Source organism: Arvicanthis niloticus, chromosome 1 (assembly GCF_011762505.2).
Source record: "Arvicanthis niloticus isolate mArvNil1 chromosome 1, mArvNil1.pat.X, whole genome shotgun sequence".
NCBI classification, from domain to species: Eukaryota; Metazoa; Chordata; class Mammalia; order Rodentia; family Muridae; genus Arvicanthis; species Arvicanthis niloticus.
This window is the reverse complement of record NC_047658.1, coordinates 43,193,497-43,209,904: the sequence shown is the minus strand read 5'-3', so window position 1 is coordinate 43,209,904 and position 16,408 is coordinate 43,193,497. Positions and strand designations below refer to the sequence as shown.

The window sequence follows — 16,408 nt, the reverse complement described above, 5'->3', positions numbered from 1 at the left end:
AAGTTGTGTGGACAACTGTATAAATACCAAGTACAAATGATTGATAAATAAAGCTGCTGGGCTTCTTTACATCCTCAATAATTCCCAGCCCCTTCTGCTCTGTTGACGACGGGCAGATATGTCTGATTTTCAAATTTTCATTTTATCAAATTTTGTCCCCATATATTCAAGGCTCTGTTGGCAGGTGCATATATGTTAGGGTTGTTATATTGTTGTTTCTAGTATTAACTTTTTTTCTCATGTGATGCTGTGTTTTTACTCTCAGTGTTTTCTCTTGTGACAAACTCTGAAATGTATAGAGCTGCTCTGGTTTTCTCTTGAGCAACATTTGTCTGGTAGCCTTCTCTACCCTTTCAAGATTTTATGTGGAAAGACCCTGAATATTTAAGAGGAAATGCTCAAAATACATAGAAAATGTAGTTTAATATTTTTACATTGACATGATTATAGAAGTCTTGGAAATAATAACAAAAAGAAGACTGCACGCTAAAATAACACAGACCCCAAACTTCTTTCTATACAGTTAGAAGTTTTGGCCCTTTGCCATTGATGTTAGGAGCAAAGGTCCATGGAAAGTCTAAAAACTAAAAACAAGGGTAGTTACTAAACAAGAAGTTTGGACTTGGGGACCACTGAAGTAGTGAAGGCATTCTTAAAGCAGAACAAAGCCAAAGCACTCATTAATTCAAGAGTCCTAGGTAGTTCAAGAGAGAGGGTGGGAGGAGGAACTTGGAAGTTGGTGGATGTTCCTACAATAGAAATTGACAACTTATTTGCACATAGCTGAAGGAGATAAGAAAGTACAGCCTAAAACATAAGAACTACTAAGAGTGGACCAGCTCAACCAGAAACAGTGACCTGTGGGAAGAAGAGAAGGCAGAGAGAGAAACCAGTGTAGACTTAACTGTTTTCAAAGAGCTGTGGAGGCAGCAGCTGTACAACATCCACAGAAATAAGGCATAGGATAGAAGGCAAAATCTTGGGAAGGTTGTAACACTGCTAGGCTGGGGCACTTAAACTGAAACAGTCATAACATGTTGGCAGCTAAGACATTAGGCAGAGCTTGGGGAATCTGTGGAAGATAGGGAGGAAGGAATGTAGGAGTCAGAGGAATCGAGGACACCACAAAACCCCCCACAGAATCCATTAACCTGGGCTCACAGGGACCCAGGGACTGAATTGTACTGTTTCATTAAACAATATTTAACAACTCTAAGCCCCTACAGAAATGAGAGTTTCTATCGGTACACTCTCTTGTTTACTGGTTCAAGCACAGGCAAAGAAGATTTGATACAACTAACTATAAGCTGTCAATGAGTAAAGCATCATCTAATGGATTCATCTAACGTGGTCACATTTTTAATGGATCTCCAATGGTGTCACATTTGTCAGATTCAAATCTATAGCCACGGGTATTAAAGATGTGTAAATTTATGGACACAATCCATTGCATGTGTAGTTGGCCATAACCCAGGCCATTTTCATCCTGACTCCATAACTATTGGCCTAAAATATACTTAGATCTTACAATATATAGCAAGGAAATTCTTATGTAATTGATATTCTAGGAAAAAAATCCTAGGAAACAGAAGTACATGGGTACTTCCCCAGGTTATGTTTTTATGGAATTGCAACACCAATTCTGAAGAAAAATATCTAAAATATCAAATATACAGACAGTATTGAATTCAACCACAAATTTATTTGAAAAAAAAATCAAAGGAAATTTGCAATAACAAGATCATTAACAGACTTCTGCATTTATATTACTATATTTTACTATATTTTCCTGTGTTTGAGAGGTCCACATTTTTAAGATTTAAATTCAATATCCACAGCAGAAGCAGATAAATTGCTGTTGTATGGCTCTGTCTAAGTCCACATACTTTTGCTTATCAAACTTATAATTAGGTTGTGTACGCTCAGAGGTATAGCGTTGTTGGGAGATGTGCAGGCATTTTCAAAAGGATAGAAAACAAATAACATCCTTTGGAGTGATTTAACTTATTTTTTAAGCTCATGGGTGCTCCTGAAGCAATTCTAGAACTCAAATCCTTCTAGGTGGAATGTGAGAACAACTCAGACAGTCTCAAAAGATGCTATAAGTCCTGTGCAATGGCAGTCTATCAGTAAATATTATAAAATATTACACTTAACAATTGATTTTTAAAGTAGTTGTTATCAATGAAGAATTTCTTTTTATCCTGACCAATCAAACTCATTCAACATAGGGCTAGAGAAAACTCACATGTTTCTTCCTTATCGTAAGTAGATAAACAAGATCTCACTATACGACTTGATTTCAGGCTTTCTCGGACTGTTTCTCTGTGTTGAGGAAATAAACTGGAGATATGCTTTCCATCACCTTCAGTCACGTAGACAAGAATGCAAACATTCCTTTTAAAATCAAATAAAAATGAGCAGGGGAAATTAAACCGGAGATGTATAGCTTGCTTTCAAAGTCACAGAACATCAGCATGGAGGCTCTCAAGAGTGCGAGCACACTGTTATGGTCCTTTGTCTATATTTTAGTTGCACATCACAGCACTGATATGTAGGACCATCCCTACAGCTAAACCACAAATTTATTCTGAAGAATTCTGGGCCCTTCTTTTTAGTCTTTTTGTTTGTTTGGTTGGTTGGTTGGTTGGTTTGGTTTTTTGAGTAGCCATGGCTGTCCTGGAATTCACTCTGTAGACCAGGCTGGCCTTGAACTCAGAAATCCACCTGCCTCTGCCTCCCAAGTGCTGGGATTAAAGGCGTGTGCCACCACTGCCAGGCTCTCCTTAGTCTTAAGAGCATCTCAGATCAACTTATAGGGATGAAGAATGGTGTTTCCACATAGTCTATTTGTTACAACTTTGCTGTGACAAGATAGTTTTCCTTAAATCTCATCTTCTTGGGAGAAAGTTTTCCAATTGTAGCTTTTGATCTTCAGACTACTTAAGAAGAATATTAAGTAGAATGTAAGATTAAAGTATAATTGGGAGTGACATGAGCATACAAATAGATTCATATACTGAATAGTTTTAGGAAAAAGTGAGGCTTGGGGGTTGTAAAAATATACATCTATTTTAGGAATTTAAAGTTAATAACAAGTATTTAGTTATTTCTGAGAAAAAAATAGAAAGCACACAATGAAGACCACTTATAACTTCACAGTTCAGTTTTTAGCACTTTTTTTCCTACCCATCCAATCTATTTTAAACAGAATAATGCAGACCATCAAAAATTTGCTTTAAAGAGAACACTAACTTGCCAATTTTGTAACAACTGAATATTATTTTATTACATTTTGTATTGTTATCCACTACAAATTCTAATGAAATACAAAAGGCCAAGTAGATGTTTTGACCTCAGATGCTTATTTTTGTTTAGTTTTTAGATCTTATCAATATTAGTGCAATTTTCCTCACAAAACAACTCAGTTCCCATTTTCCTGGTAAAGTTCAACTTGTATATTAGGAACATATTTTGCACACATAAAATAAATAATCCCACTTTGTAGTCATTCCCAGGTAATTATGAGGAAGAAACTATTCTGTTTAGATAAAGGAAAAGTCCTCAGTTATTGGTGGAGAATATATACTGCAAAGTGCCCAGAGACTACATATAGAATTAGAATGTTCTATACTAATATATTTTATGGCTATTGATTGAATTTCTCATTGGTTATCTTTCTTTGTACCTAAAAATATTTATTAAACTAATAGAAAAATATTCAGTAAGGAGTTTTTTTTAAGAAAATGCTGGCATCCTCATTACTGGCTCCTTCATTCACTCTCCATGAGACAGTAGCCAAAATGTTTAAATTCTACTTATTTTCAATCTCTTTGTATCCAATTATCAGTTGATTCTTGCTGGAAAATAAGACCCACAGACAGCCCAAGCTAGGCATAAGCATGTATAATTCATTTGTCATTGGGCCACGAGACACCTTGTTCCTTTAACTTTGCAGATCTTGCAGCAGGCTAGCCACAGCCCCTCTTTGCTGCTTTGCTTACTTAAGATGTAGCTGGCTGTCCTGCACTCTCTTTAGTATGCAGGGAGCACAGAGATGGAGATAAAAGGCAAAATGTCTATCTTTGAGTCCTCTGCAATAGCGAATAAGTTATCAACCCACTAACATGCATGTCTGAATAGACTCCTTTGGCAACAGTGAGATGTTATCTCCCATGACATGCGAATTCCTCCCTCATGTCAATCCAGGAAAGTACTAAAGAACCAACGCTCGGGTAAAATGAACGTGCAACACCACTGGGACTCTGAGAGCATCATATTTTCCCCTAGCTCCTTTTAAACACATTCTCCAGTCGAATCCTTGATATCCATATAAATTAGCCAGTCTGAAGCATTGCCTGGGAAGCCTTCCTTTAATCTCATAGAGGAGGCACTGGGAATAGACTTTGCTTGATGCTCATGGGCTTTTTATCTCTCTCTCTTTTCCTCTCCCACTTTGCTCTCCTCCGTCTTACTTGGCACATAGAAATGTAACTTTAAAACATGTTGGCTGGATACTTGGCAGCTGTGTTTGTGAAATACATACATACATACATACATACATACATACGTATGTATGTATATGAGTGTGTGTGTGTGTGTGTGTGTGTACATATATGTGTATGTGTGTATATAAACTTGGCCATCCCATAATTCACAAGGGAGTAACACATGACAAGCATAAGCTGATAAATTCGTTATCCATAAAATAATAGTAATGTTGGAAAGCCACAAGTTGATAGATGCTTTAATATGATATGAAAATATAAGGCTCATTTGTTTCCCTTTTACAAACAAGAATCCTGGGACACAGTAATCCTATACAACAGAAGTTGTAGATTGCTATTGAATATACATTTTTAAAACTCTGAACTCACACCTTTAGACCTCTTTCTATTGTTTATTCACTCATCAGCCATTCTACAATATACACACTTCTTTCCTCACCATATTGCAGAACAGTTACCATTGCTACTCCTGTGTTTAGACAGCATGCACTATAAGACCAGCGACTAGGCACAAGATGGTGATCTTGTGTAAGATAGCCATCTGCCCATGGTATTCAGCAGGGTGAAAAATTTTCATGCTTCTATATGACAGTAGCATGATCTTAACCTTAAGGATGTAAGTGAAATGGTGCATCTTCATTTTGTCTCTTGAACCTACATATCTTGTTAGGTATGATAAATGGTGCAGTAAACCATGGCACCAGACCTTGAAAACAATGAAGTGAAATGTGCTATCATGATTGGAAAATTAGTTTCCATCAATCACGTGCTACTTTACATCTTCTGCAGGCATAAAAATAAATAAAATCTAGGACCAAGAAATCAGAACAATTAAAATAGTTATTTCAAGAAATGTTATTATCTCCATAACTTAACTTACAGATACATGGCTAGCAACACTGTTATCCAAATCAACCAATGATCAATATATCCATCACTAAGAGATAGAAAAGTAGATGTAATGCAAAAAAGTGAGGACTCTACAAAACCATTTAAATCATCCTAATATTACTGTAGAATACATTTTAAAGATCTTAACCATACATAAGGGTGTTTTTTTTTTTTTTTTTTTTTTTTTTTGCTCAGTGGTATAATTAATACAAAATAAATATTTAGAGTGTTGTCTCCTGAACAGTTTGCACTGTAAACAGAAAAAAAAAAAAAACAGAACTCATACAAGTGACTAAAAATAAAAAATGGTATCAAAATCCAGGAGCAGGTATTTTGCATAAAAGTTAGAGAATAAGAGGAGTCCACAGTTCAAAGCATATTAGTTCAGCTCAGGAAGAGCTCTTTAGGGAAAAGAGATGAGCTTGAATTTGAAGAAATGAAATTGCAAACATATGATGGAGAGGCAGGATCAAGATTGAAAAACACCAAGTTCAAAGGATTGGAGTGTCGCACTATGTAAAAGACATTTACGTAGGCATTTAGGTTTGCAATGGAGGGGGGTCAAATATTGATCCTAGTAACCAAATTTTTATATTTGATGCCAGAAATTGTTTACACAGCATTAACTTCAAGTAAGAAAGTTGATTGGAATCAAAAAAGTTATGATAAGTCTGCATGAATTCAGAAGTAGCCAATCAATATAATGTATTGCAAGGGGTTGTTGAAGACATAGTAAAAGTTTGGTACAGAAAAGTTCTTTCTTAGAAGCAAGGACTTCCTTTCAAAAATATGCTATTAGTCCAGGCACCAGGCAGGAGGAAAGGGCTTTTCTATATCTACTTTACTCTGAAATGTCATCAAACAAAGTTGATGACACTCCCTTTATCCACTCTTTATCCACTCTGTCCGTGGAGATTCATGACACTGAGAGATGATGTAAACACTGCAATTTCATAGGCTGTTATTACAATTTGAAGTCTTGTCTTAGGGTTCTGTATTGGAGATATTGGAAATATAGATGTTAATGCTTATAAAGCAAAAACAAAACAGAACAGCTCATTAAATACAGGGAAAATACTCAAAGGCAAATATGTCTGAATTAGTTTCGTATCCCAAACATGGTTGTATTACACATGAGAAGACAAGATTCATAATTCTCTCTCCCTCCTCCTCTCTCTCTCTCAAACACACACACACACACACACACACACACACACACACACATTTGCTTAGAGCTTTTCCAGTTAAAAATGTTGTGCCAGTACTCATAAATTGGTATAGGGCAGAGTAAGTTCCCATCCTCAGCATTGCACTGTGTCCTTTCTCCCTTTCTCTATTTGATCTGGCATGGGAACTTCTAGTTCCAGTGAATGAGTCATTTGGGACAAGAAAATTAATTTATTTGAGCAGATGTATATAACCGTTGCTCAGAATAGAATCACAAAACAGGCCAGTATTTACATAAGGACCCTATAATTGATGACCTTTTATAGTTTTGTGTGAAGAGTCCAAGGAACTGAGAAAAAAAAGCTACATGGGAAATATCAACATGATTAGAAATCCAGGCTCCTTTCTTGAATACCAGTTCTGTAGCGTGACACACAATGAACCCAGACCAGAAAAGCAGACACAGAATTCTTTGGCAGAACAATATATTCTTTTCTCTAAATGAGTAGAAATCTTGCTAATATCTCATCAAAACTATGGCATTTAACTTTGCTAATTACAAATGTGTAATCCCACTTTTTACAATCATTGAACATATCTGAGTTTTAAAATTAAACCAAATCTTGTCTTGAGGTTGCCCCCAATGGCTCCATACTATTTATATTAAAACAAATCTTTTCCACACTGTGACATTTCCAAACTTCTGACTATAGCTAGCTCTTTTGCACAAAATGAAGAGTACTCAGTTTCAAAAAGTCATGCCTAAGTAAGAGTTTTATTTTATGGATCAAAGGCTTTCCAGAGAATAAGACATTTCACTTTTGCAAAGTTACAGATTCTATTCTGCACCCAAAAGGGGAAGGAGACCCATAATATTGACTTAGAATCCTTAAAGGCAATGGGTAGAGTTTTCAAAAAAATGTGGAAAAAATGAAAAAGAATAAAATGAAAGAGAGTTCTCTGGTTATAAAACGGGACCATGATAAACTGATAAAAGTTCTAGAAACAGTACAATTACTCAAAAAGGAGCTACTTTGAAGAGAAAGTGTTTTTATTTTGAAGAACTGGAAGAACGAAACAGTTTTATTGTAAGAATCTAAGATAACATGAAGAGGTAACTTTAATGATATAGAATTAAAGGTGGGTGGTAGTGTTGTATTTTGGATGCAGAGGCAGATAAACTCTGAGTTCAAGAGCACCAGGACTACACAGAGTAATCCTATCTCAAAACAAACAAACAAACAAACAAACAAACAAACAAATAAGTAAATACAAAATGTAAATAAAGGAGATGAGGAAGAGAAAAACCTATAGAGAAACTCAGAGCAGTTAGTTTTCATTGGGTAAAAAGGAATAGGGAGAGTCTATTCCTGAGGAGATTGTCATGACAAAAAAACGAAACAAAACAAAACAAAAACAACAACAACAACAAAAAACAAACAAAAAACCAGAGAAAGAAATTTGCTGAAATCTCAGAGTAACGAGGTTATGGACTAAGATGAGATACCAACTAAACAATGCTGAGTTGAAGACCCCAGGCACATAGATCCTTGTTACATATTTATGCATCCATCAGTAGGGAACTCGGTGTCTCCTTTTTGAAAACCTACCCTCAAAGAGATAAATAGTAAATGAATAACCTGATTTACATCAAAAGCAGAAACTGGCCCTTCAGGAAACCCATGCCTCAGTACACAACATTGAGAAGTTACTTATACGCTCTCGAGCTTTTTGGTGCTCTGCAAGTCCCATGACACTGTCAATTTTGTTGTGGGGCTGGAGATGTCTTAGAGCCTGAGAGGGCTTTGTGACCTGTTTGCAGGTTGTTGACACTCACTACTAGAGAAAGCACTCTGAAAAATAAGGTGTCTGGAGAAAATTAATTACAGGGTGAAAGGAACACACTGAAGAGGCTAATGTGTACTTTTGAAAGGAGATTCATGGTCATGACTGTGAAAACCATCTTAGTTTTAAATGTTTACAGTGTGGGGATTATTTATAAGCTAAGTACATTAGAAGGAAGCTAGGGATTCCAAGAAGTTGGTTGAGACTGTTCTAGAATAGGTTTTGCTTTCTTTTTCAGTCGATGAATGGGACTTTCAGACAATTAAAATAACGTTATGACAAAGTCAAGGATGGTCAATTATATTGGTCTCAAAGGTTTGCATGGCTTTTGTTGTATTGAGTAGTCAAATGGTTTCCCACTGTGATCCAGCTCTGAGGTTGTCTTAGTCTCTAGCCACCATTCAGGTTATCTGTTTCCTCCTCCTCCTCCTCTTCCTCCTCCTCCTCCTCCTCCTCCTCCTCCTCCTCCTCCTCCTCCTCCTCCTCCTCCTTCTTCTTCTTCTTCTTCTTTTCCTCTATGTCTGTCTAGCTAATTTAACCTGCCTGAAGAAGATACAAAAAGAACCCAATCTACTAGCAACTGGCTCAATCACAGTCATTGACTAATCTTATGGGACCAAACACTTCTACTTTTCATCTCAAAAGACATTTGTTATAATTGTGTGCATGGTGTATTTGCAGATGACAACTGAGTCAGTTCGTTCCTTCTCCCTTTGTTTGGGTTCTAGGGTCAAATTTAGGTTGGCATGCTTCTGCAGCAAGGAGCTGAACCTGGCCAAGCCTTTACTTAATCTCGTGAAACTGTGAACATCAGAAATAATTAGTGATAGAATAGTATAGAGCTTATCAGACAGGAAGAGGGAAACTACAGAATGGAACATTTTGTATGGCATTCTATAAAGCAGCTAAGTACATTAAAATAAATATTTGTATAACTTATTTGCAATGTTACTTATGAACACTGTGGATTTTTGAAAGATGAATTAAAAATTAAGGAAAACACACTTCTAAATGACCTCCAACCCATTTATCATGGATATATGATATTTACTCTGAGTGATTTTTTTTCCTAAAACATATCTTAATATTTAGTTCCATATATGTAGTTCTTTTACATTAAATGTCTTTTCATAAAATTATTATTTCTCTTAGTAGACGCCACATTTTTTCTCCCATTTCTACCATGAAGCCCTGTATAATCTGTGAGGTCTATGCCTGTTTCCAGAAGAAAGAAGCATTGAATGATGCAGGAGATGACCTGTCTGATTATTCAGAATATATTTGTGTTCACCATTCTGTTATTCATTCTTTTGCCCATATATGCTTTATCTTTGCAAGTAGACTGTAGTGACAGTGGAGACTGGAATTGTCTCTTAGACTAATCATATTTCCTATGGCAAGATAGCTGTTCTGTGCATATGATTGATGTAGAATAAAATATTCAGTTGATGGATCTCTTAGGCCTTAGACTCTGGTAAGGACATAGTCCCTACCCTTGGACTCTCACACTGAGAAGATTACTTAGTTTAACTGGCCTTAGATGAATACAGATTCAAGGCAGAATCACCTGGACTTTCACCCATGAAATCTTGTGACTTGCATGCTGTAAACCTTTTAGACTCTTTCAGTGTTAGCATCATAAATTACCCAGTTCTTCTTAATACCAATTACCATTAGTTGATCCCTAAAACACTTGCATTAGTTGACCTCAAACTCCAGTGAGCTCATATCAGAACCTGAGTTATTATCCCTCCTTTTTATATTCTTTTCAATTTCCTAAAGGAAAAGTAGCCTAAGGGTAGCCTTCCTCTGAGGTGACAGTATAATATAATGACATTCAGGTCACAGTGTCATGAGCCATTGTCCAGAAAGTGATAACCCTCATGTCTGACTATCCATTTGTGAACACTGAGGTTGAATTCAATCGGGCCAAATGGAAAGTGGCCAGCCAGGATCAGATATTTGCTACAAAGGGTCCACTCAAAGCTATTTTAAGCAACCTGAAGATACAAAAACATCCTAAAGTGGCGGACAGAAGTCACTGTGATGCTGTCCCTCCTGTAGAATCATTTCCTGTGGCTGTCACAATTTGTTTGTTATCTTCCTCTGTTTGCAGCATCTTAAAAAAAAAAAAAAAAAAAAAAAGAATCGGCTTGGCTTTTCTCTCTCGCCCCCCTCCCTCCCTTAGGGCCTCAGCTTGTGTCTGCACATAAGTCCAGGGTCTTGGGTGTCAAATGTCAGGCCTTGTACTGAGCTGTCAAAGAGAAGAATGGCTGTGATGATTGATGACTGGGAGGCCTGAAACCCAAACCTCCGCAGCAAATGCTTCTTTTACAAAAAAGCTGGGGCTACCCACCGTGCCTATGCGCAGGGTCACTTCGCATACCATTACACCCGCTGCCCCAGGCTCCCAACAAGTCAGGCCATTCACACTCAGCCCTGCCCATTTCTCTCCCTCCACCCTTTCTCTTGCTACCCTCGGAAGGATGCCCAAATGTTGGAATTCTCAATCCCAATCAAATAAAAGAGAGGCCTGAAAAGATGCCCTTTCCTCCCGTTTGTCTTCGGGCTACATTTGTTCTGCAAGCCATGGACTGGAGCTTTCTGGAGCTCAAGTCAGATGACAAGATTATTAATGGGAGTAGGGCAATGTCATATCTGATTTCATGCATATTCATGAAGGGAGCCACACAGCTGGGACCATACTTTATGGAGAGGGAAAATAAAGAGTATCCTACCCCCAACCCTAGGCATGAAAAATGCCATTGTGGAGATGAGGGGCCTGATGGAGGAACGTTTTAGTGACTGTAGCCTCTATTTTGAAAAGAAGGGAATAGAATTTGCAGAAGCAATAACCACACCCAAATAAGCTTCTTCAACTCCTCTGGCTAGCCTCAGCGACTCAACACTGATGGGGAACTTCCTGATACAGTCAACCATTCACCTAAACACTCTTGAGGTCAAACCCACAGAAAAGTACCCTTAGCAAATATTTTCAACCACATTCGAGTGCTAAGATTAAAACTAAAGTGAAGAGAAGGAAAAAAGAGAAAATCAAGAATATTTTCTTATAGTGGTTAGAATATAGTTTATCTTCCCAATAAAAGATAAATATGTTAGGTCTGGATTAGGTAATAAAATCATAACAGGGTTAAACCTTATCTGGGTTAAATCTCATTTTATTCCCAAAGAAATAATCTGCAATGTTAATTCTGTAGCCCAAATACTCAGCAAATGGTTCTCTGGAATAAAAGCACTAAAAACACCCTACATAATGTTACATAGCATGGTGTCTGCACTAAGTCTATGACTGTAGGAAAAATAAGTCAAAAAAGTGTGTTGTGCATTCTATGGGGAAAGAGCAGTCTGAGGAATGGATAGAACACCTGTTGGAAAGGCAGCTCTCCTGGGCCAGAGTTACACAGCCATAGAGAGACACATCCTAGATAGCCCTAAACATAAAAGGGGGATATACATCTCGTTTCCTCTTTCCCCATCGACTCACTCATTCTTTTATTCATTAATTTGGCTGTGCAAATCCATCATCATTAAAGGCCTTAATGAGTCTTCTGTATAACAAAGGACCTACCTGCACTTCCACCTCAGCTGTCAATTCTGTAACAGGTGGATTTTAAGGCACAGTTCTTCATAAAAGGAGGTCCCACTTATATTCAATAAGAACGTTCTTTTCATTGTTGTTTGCCTTCTTCTTCTTCTTCTTCTTCTTCTTCTTCTTCTTCTTCTTCTTCTTCTTCTTCTTCTTCTTCTTCTTCTTCCTCCTCCTCCTCCTCCTTCTCCTTCTCTTCTTCCTCCTCCCCTTCTTCTTCCTCCTCCTTCTTCTCCTTCTCCTTCTCTCTTCTTCCTCCTCCTCCTCCCCTTCTTCTTCCTCCTCCTCCTCCTTCTCCTTCTCCTTCTCTTCTTCTTCCTCCTCCTCCCCTTCTTCTTCCTTCTCCTCCTCTACCTCCTCCTCTTCCTCTGCTTCCTCCTCTTCCTCTGCCCCCTACTCCTTAATTTTTAGTGGGGCATTAGAAACTGAATCCAGGGTCTCACACATGTGACACCAGCATTCTATCCTTGAGGTCATCTCCAGTCCCCTAGAATAGACCTTATCAATAAGGTACATGCCTATGTTCAATGTCTCTCACCTCACCTTGTCTAAGAGTCTAGGTGTCTGGGTTATGCTTATAGCATAGACCTAAATGTTGACTGGTACATGGATTTCCAGTGCTTATATTTCTGCAAATTTATACCCATTAATTAATTCATGTGCATGTGAAATAACATAAGCAAAGTCATTTGTTGTACCGTTATTGATACTAGCATAGCAATTTGTATTAAAAATTAAGCCCAATATCAATCCATAGGCAAATGATTAAGTTATGGGCTATTGTCAAGAAACTATAAGGATTCTGACATACTTCACTATCCTAGGATGTTTTTTTTTTTCTAAAATATTGAGAATGGACATTATTCCTGAAATTTTAAGTAGTTATAAATGGAGATTATTCCTAAAATGTTAAGTAAGTGTTAGTCATTAGCATGCTGGAACTTTTGTATACTTGTGACATTTAATATCCTGGTAAAGAAGATACATTTCTTCCTGTTTGCCATTCCCCACAAAATGACAAAGGACAAGTGAATCCTGAGATCATGAGACATTCCTTCCCAGACATCTAGCTTCTTGTTTTCAGCTAACCTGATCTCAAAAATATTGAGTCAGACTCAATGGAGAGTCAATAGGCTGATAATATGATAACAACTGCTCATATTATTGTTTTGATAACCTTCATAATTAAACTTCAGCATTGCTTATTGGTCAGTACTGAGGACTGTAAGAACATCAGAATGCACATAGTAGGTCTGCTCATTCTCGTAGCCTTGGAAAATGACTTTTCCCCGTTCCTCTCATAAGCAGGTCATGTGTCAGAAGGATAAGTCATTTCAAACAATGAAGAGCATCTTGGGAATCCAAAATTCAAAAACCATAAGCTCAATGCTTGGAGTACATAAAGGTAATGGATTTTTCCTTGAATTTCATAAAAAACATAGGTAGTGCAGTTAGTCAAATTAAATAGTTTACATTAAACTCTGATTAATAAATATTAAATGTTTAATAGAATCCTTATAATGCATTAGGTTTTATGGAATGCTAATAATACATTAGATTTTTACATAAAACATACCATAAAATATATTAAATTTAAATATTTATGTCTTATAATAAAGGGAAATCTTGGGGGAAATGTGTTCTGGAATCTCCATCTCTGACCCTGTTTTCGTTCTCCCTTATTATTAGGTTTTTTTTTTTTTGGTTTTTTTTTTTTTTTTTTTTTTTGAAACAGAAAGCAAGGCAGCAGAAAAGAAATAGCGTATATGTGTGTAGAATCTCACCAGGCATTGCTCTAAGCTTGGGAGTAAGTAAACAGAAAATACAGAACCTGAAGGAAGAGTTAAGAGGCTAACTCCGCTGCCTATTGTCAGTTCTGCATTGAAAGCAAGTAGGGTTAAAGGCTGCTCTGGGCTTCAAGGTTATTGCTAAGGATGGAGTGACTATGAAGCACTCAGTAGCCAGCTAGCAGCCACCATCTGCCAGGACAGCTTACAGTGGCAGACTCTAGGTAGGCAGAGGAGAAAACGCAACTTCACAATAGAGAAACGGAGTCACCCAGTCACTCTGAATTGCAGTGAAGGTGCAGAGGAAGCCAACCGGGCAGACTACAATACTGAAGGCTGAGTTCAAATCATGAAGAGAAGGCCTGGAAATTAAGGCAGCCTGTGGCCCAACCCAGGGAGCCCCAAAGCTGCAAACTCAATATCGCCTGCATATTAAAAACACCTGGGGAGCTTTTAAAAACATACCAATGGAGGCCGCACCCCGATTTAATTAAACCAGAAACTCAGGAGGTCAGAGGCCAGAAACTGATATTTTTAAGAGTGTGCTGACTTATGTTTGAGGTTAGAGTTAAACCAAGGTGCTGTGGAGGCATAGGCACCTGACTAGAAAGAATAAGAGAAGTATCAAATACCTCCAGAGATGTCCCTGGTGTGCAATCCCCATTCTCCCATCTGGGATTGTATTTGCAATATAACTGTGACCGACTCTATGACTTTAACTTCAGCATTTTTGCTCCACCAAATGTGTACCTGAAGCACCTGCTGTACCTGCAGCTCCTGTAGCTACTGAGCACAAGATAGCAGACAGGAACAGATTGTGAACAAAACTGCACCTGCATGTTCAGTTGAAAGTATTAACCAAAGACCAATGTTTCACAGGCTTAGTGGCCAGCCTGTGGTGCTGTTGGGAGATGATGGAGACATCTTTTAAAAATGGGACCTACAGGGAGGTAAAGTCACTGACTTGCATGTCATAGCCTTCAGTGATTGACTCACGCCCTCATGGAAAGCGCCACATCCATGCTCATGTGGGTAGCCCTGGTTAAATTCTGTGGGAAAAAAAAAAAAAAAAAAGACAGAGTAGTGGGAAGGGGATTAGCTATTGGGTGGGAAGACGGACCCAATTGCTCAAATGGAGGTAATAAGATAGATGGAGAAATGAGTTTGATCAGAATATACATCAAATTGTAAAAGATTTAAAAATAAGAAACTAGCAAGAGAAAGTTAAGCCTTTAGAGGTTTGTTTTGAAGAAGTGGGATTTCCATCTCTCTCTCTCTCTCTCTCTCTCTCTCTCTCTCTCTCTCTCTCTCTCTCTCTCTCTCTCTCTTCCCCCCCCCTTTGGATTTGTGATGGTGACAGAAAAATGACTGATACAGCAGTGGCACATGAAAAGAGTGCAAGTGTGACTGACCATTTTAAGCACTCTGCATGTGGCCCCCTGAGCCTCCCTCCACCCAACTAGGCATTTCCTCAATGTATCTTCCAGTTTTCTCCTTCACACCTCCCATGTTTACGGTACAATATGCCCCACATGGTAAACATCTGCTTGTTGTGCAAATGCCAATAGGTTCCCCATTTGGTGGCTTTCATTCCTCTCCAACAACAACAAGAACAAAAAATTCCCAAAGTAAGCTATTTTAAAAGAAAATGCTATTATCACAGCATATTCTTTCCAAAACATAATAATCAAATAATGAAATGGTAGTTTCTCAGCAACATGTATAAGAATAATTCAAAATTTAGATTCCGAATACCATCATTTTACTAGATGCTCTTGGGTTCAGGTGATGGCTTTTAATACCGAATTGGTTCATTTTATATACAAATGAATTATCACCAGTCATTAATTTTGTTTATAGCCAAGAAGTATTTTAATAATTTTTGTGACATGTCTAAGTTCTTCATATTTTCTATACAAAGAAGTAATAAAAATCTAGATACAATAAAGCAAAGGTTCTTGAAAACTATGTTGCCTAACATGTGTGTACCTATTCCAGTCAACTCAGTTTCTATAAGCAAAGTTATGTCTTAGTTTATACTGTGGACAGATCAAGTCTGGTCCGGGTATAGCACAGCTACTGAGTTGAGAGGCATGGCCATACCATGCACAGAAGTCAGTGTTGTACAGCACTTTTCCCCATTTGTCAGCCTATACTTATTTCTCATCCTCCTCTCCCTCTCCCTCCCCTCCCGCTCCTCCTCCTCCTTCTCCTTCTCTTCATTCTCTCTCTCTCTCTCTCTCTCTCTCTCTCTCTCTCTCTCTCTCTCTCTCCCCTCCCCCAAGGTTTCCTAGTCCTAACCTTACCCTAACCCTGAGGTTTCCTGGGCATGATACGAATGCCCTAGTTATGACTACTCAGTCAACAGCCACGTATGATCAGCTCTCTGGCCAGTTATGAGTCCCTATGATGCTTCCCACTGCAGCAAGAAGATTTGCTGTAAGCTGACAGCAACACTAATCTATAGGAATAAATTCAATTATTAAAAGGCAATTCGATGGGAACACCATGTCTGTTTAGCAGAAGGCTCACAAACCTACCTGTTTATCCATATATCTAGCAATTTTTTTGCTTTTAGTTTCTCCTGGTATATTTGATTTAGT

The 16,408-nt window shown here is 37.8% G+C and overlaps 1 long non-coding RNA gene across 3 annotated transcripts in view; it reads right to left on the bottom strand.

Moving 5' to 3' along the window:
- Positions 1-16,408, bottom strand: part of LOC143443250 (uncharacterized) — a 68,974-nt gene that overhangs the window by 47,997 nt on the left and 4,569 nt on the right. The window lies entirely within an intron of this gene.